This window comes from Schistocerca cancellata, chromosome 3 (assembly GCF_023864275.1).
Source record: "Schistocerca cancellata isolate TAMUIC-IGC-003103 chromosome 3, iqSchCanc2.1, whole genome shotgun sequence".
Taxonomy (NCBI): Eukaryota; Metazoa; Arthropoda; class Insecta; order Orthoptera; family Acrididae; genus Schistocerca; species Schistocerca cancellata.
In genome coordinates, this window is record NC_064628.1 from 88,440,890 (window position 1) to 88,445,436 (window position 4,547).

At 43.3% G+C, this 4,547-nt stretch overlaps 1 non-coding gene across 1 annotated transcript; it reads left to right on the top strand.

Moving 5' to 3' along the window:
* Positions 1-288: 288 nt before the first annotated feature.
* Trnac-gca (transfer RNA cysteine (anticodon GCA)) lies at positions 289-360 on the top strand. The gene has a single exon. It is a non-coding gene; the product is annotated as a tRNA-Cys (tRNA).
* The last annotated feature ends 4,187 nt before the right edge of the window (positions 361-4,547 follow it).

Below are 4,547 nucleotides of genomic sequence, written 5' to 3' on the forward strand. Positions count from 1 at the left end.
GAAAAATTGCCAATAAAACTGATGGGTCAGTCGGTACCAGTTGTTGGTAGTGCCCGAGGGTGACGTGTCGCGTCTATCGTCATCCTTAGCCCGTTACAGGCGGTTCGTGATTCATGTCACCAGTGCCTTTCATTTATCCAAGAGTACCGACATCAGCGTCTCAAATCTCTTTTCACATCGAAATACATGGAAACAGAAAAAGCACACGGCTTACACACCTCAAATAAGCCTAGGTTCCTGAAAGTGCCAACTCACAAATACAGCCCTAGCAGTATTGATGTAGAGGTTGGGGGTATAGCTCAGTGGCAGAGCATTCGACTGCAGATCGAGAGGTCCCCGGTTCAAATCCGGGTGCCCCCTTCTGTTTTCTTTATCCCAATCTCACTAAATATGTGGTTCCGCTTGAGACGTCGTGTAGCTGGGACGTGATATAACGCTGTTCAGTCGTTGCGGCGTACCTTCCAGTACTAGATGTTCAGGCTGTCTTCTGCGTGAACATTGAGTGTGTTCTCATTGTCGTTCTGTTCTGGATTTTTGTTGTTGTTGTTGTTGTTGTTGTTCTTTATTAGTGCTTTCAGCCGCTAACAAGTCGTGATGACGTGAAGAATGTTCGCTAGCAAATTCACCCTCTGATTCGAATTCGACAAGGCAGCAAGACATGTTCAACCACGCTTATTAGAGGTGGACTATTGGTACGTGGAACTGTTAAGCCTTGTGGTGCTGGAAAGGATTCTACTCAGCTATAGAGGGAAGGCTAAATTCCGTCCCCGTGACGACTTGGTGAGTGCTGTCATAATTTCCAAAACTGATCTGCGCTGTAAAAATGTATGTGTGTTTAATCTACCTCCTAAGGTTGAAAAACATCATTTACAAAAGATTTTTAACCAAGTATGTCAGGGTAAAACAAATTAGTAACGAAAGTTGGTCTAGACAGTTTAAATTGCAGTGTTTTAGCCGTGTCAGACCTGTTGAAATGCATGTTATGCAGAATATTCTCTCTCAACTCGACTTGGTCTCTTAACAAGTAATCCTGAGCATCACCACGGATACAGGGACTAGTGACCACAAGGTCATGTAGCGACACTGAACACCGTATCATCACACTCACTACCGCTCGGGGTAGCCGTGCGGTCTAAGGCGCCTTGTCACGGTAAAGGCGCCTAGTCACGGTCCGTGCGGCTCCCCCCGTCGGAGGTTCGAGTCCTCCCTCGGGCATGGGTGTGTATGCTGTCTATAGCGTAAATTAGTTTAAGTTAGATTAAGTAGTGCGTAGGCTTAACGACCGATGACCTAAATAGTTTGGTCTCATAAGACCTTACCACAAATTTCCAAACTCGTTAAAACTGAACGCAAAATGTATCTATTTAAAAAAGCAGGTAAAAAAGTCAGTTGACGCCTTCCTAAGAGACTGTCTCCTCCGAACTAACTATGTAAGCCTAGACTAGATGTGGCTACATTCCAAAAAATAATATTGACAGCAGTTGTGGAAATTATGCCAAATAAGAGACAGGACTGATCCCCCACGGTACACAAAACAGGTCAGAATACCGTTGCAGAAGCAACGTAAAAAGCATGTCAAATTTAAAAGAACACAAAATGCGCAAAATAGGCGAAAATTATAGAAGGTCGATATTTACTGTCTACTTCAATGCAAGATGTTAATAATTTGCACAACGAAACTCTGTCTCAAAATCTTTCAGAAAATCTGAAAAGATTCTGGTCGTATGTATAGTGCAAACAAAAACAGACTTATTCTATAAAAGCGTCAGTGCTACTGAGAACGCAGTTTAAAAAAACAGTTTATCACAGACCAATCTGTCGTTCTCTACAACGGCGCGTGTGTAGAACAGCATTCGACGTCTGGGCGTAATACCACCAAACTACAGACGTCGGATAAAAGTAGACTCTCGCAGCGCTGCGGGCACGGTTAGATGTGTGCGCCCTCTCCTCTAACTAGTCCTTACTGGAAGACATTACCTACTTTGCTGCATGAACTTTAACAGCATCTACGACTCAGTATTGATAAAATATCTCGTCACTTCACTGACAGTTTTTATTTTATTTTATTTATTTTTGTATTTTTATTTATAACAAACCTACTTTATACTGCAAGAAAATTACCAGTTATATAGATAACAGTTTTCGACCCTGGCAAGCTGTTCCTCTTCAGGCGTTGCTATGTAGCTACCATAAAAAAAATATCCTAATATCATACTCAGACACCAAGTCTGAGCTAAAAATTAAAATACGCTACTTTTATTATTTTCCTGCGTATTTACACATGCATAAACAAATACATCACCACAATACAGGCCTAACTTCGAATTCATTCTCAGAATAAAAACTCGGATAGACCATCTTCTACGGGCCAAGGAGCGTCTTTGTATTTATTCCAATCATAATAATCGTCGCAGCGGTCATTGTTAGTTTCCAGATGTTCCCTGATTGGTGATGTTGATGCCTGGCCGCTTCTGTGATCCATGCTATCGCTGGTAGGTGGCTCTGCTGTCTGTTCAGCTCTCTCATGCGGCGTACGATACATGCAACACAATAATTACAACTGCAATTAACATAAGATACAAATCTATTCTTTTCCTAATCTTGCAAAAACTTAACTAGCGGCTCGACATTCTGATTGGTGGAAATGTGTAACAACAAACACCCACAGAAATTAGGGGAACAAAATCGTATCTTACGCAGTGAACGTGAAACTGAAGAAGATGAGTTTTATCAGCCAGTTAATGGAAACAACGAATCGAGATGCCCATTACAAGACGAGCACTGGTGAGGTGAATTGTGTTTACTTATCAGGGCTAGGGCCGAGAATTATGAAAGTGCACAATTTTCCCTTTGAGATTGACGTGATAAGCGTTAAATAGGCCATTTTAATGTTCAGTATCGTGTATAACGTAACTGCTGGTCGAGAGTCTGGTAACATACAGGGCTATTACAAATGATTGAAGCGATTTCATAAATTCACTGTAGCTCCATTCATTGACATATGGTCACGACACACTACAGATACGTAGAAAAACTCAAAAAGTTTTGTTCGGCTGAAGCTGCACTTCAGGTTTCTGCCGCCAGAGCGCTCGAGAGCGCAGTGAGACAAAATGGCGACAGGAGCCGCGAAAGCGTATGTCGTGCTTGAAATGCACTCACATCAGTCAGTCATAACAGTGCAACGACACTTCAGGACGAATTTCAACAAAGATCCACCAACTGCTAACTCCATTCGGCGATGGTATGCGCAGTTTAAAACTTCTGGATGCCTCTGTAAGGGGAAATCAATGGGTCGGCCTGCAGTGAGCGAAGAAACAGTTGAACGCGTACGGGCAAGTTTCACGCGTAGCCTGCGGAAGTCGACGAATAAAGCAAGCAGGGAGCTAAACGTACCACAGCCCACGGTTTGGAAAATCTCACGGAAAAGGCTAAAGCAGAAGCCTTTACAATTGCTACAAGCCCTGACACCCGATGACAAACTCAAACGCTTTGAATTTTCGGCGCGGTTGCAACAGCTCATGGAAGAGGATGCGTTCAGTGCGAAACTTGTTTTCAGTGATGAAGCAACATTTTTTTCTTAATGGTGAAGTGAACAGACACAATGTGCGAATCTGGGCGGTAGCGAATCCTCACGCATTCGTGCAGCAAATTCTCAATTCACCAAAAGTTAATGTGTTTTGTGCAATCTCACGGTTTAAAGTTTACGGCCCCTTTTTCTTCTGCGAAAAAAACGTTACAGGGCACGTGTATCTGGACATGCTGGAAAATTGGCTCATGCCACAACTGGAGACCGACAGCACCGACTTCATCTTTCAACAGGATGGTGCTCCACCGCACTTCCATCACGATGTTTGGCATTTCTTAAACAGGAGATTGGAAAACCGATGGATCGGTCGTGGTGGAGATCATGATCAGCAATTCATGTCATGGCCTCCACGCTCTCCCGACTTAACCCCATGCGATTTCTTTCTCTGGGGTTATGTGAAAGATTCAGTGTTTGAACCTCCTCTACCAAGAAACGTGCTAGAACTGCGAGCTCGCATCAACGATGCTTTCGAACTCATTGATGGGGACATGCTGCGCCGAGTGTGGGAGGAACTTGATTATCGGCTTGATGTCTGCCGAATCACTAAAGGGGCACATACCGAACATTTGTGAATGCCTAAAAAAACTTTTTGAGTTTTTGTATGTGTGTGCAAAGCATTGTGAAAATATCTCAAATAATAAAGTTATTGTAGAGCTGTGAAATCGCTTCAATCATCTGTAATAACCCTGTATATTACAGGGCAGATAACGACGTGAGGGCGGTCAAAGTTGACCAGGAATGCCATGTACTGCCTTCAATAAATAAAGCGTCATGATTAATGATGGTCAGCGTAGGACGTTTTCGGTTTGGAGCTCGACCACTGACTTCAGAGCGGAGTGCACGTGCAGCTAACACTGCATTCACAGCGGCACCGAGTCGGTGGATTCCGACGACACTGTTGTAGCTTTGCATGTTCACTGAATTATTCATTCTTTCTTTTGATGTAAAAACCATCAGTAGT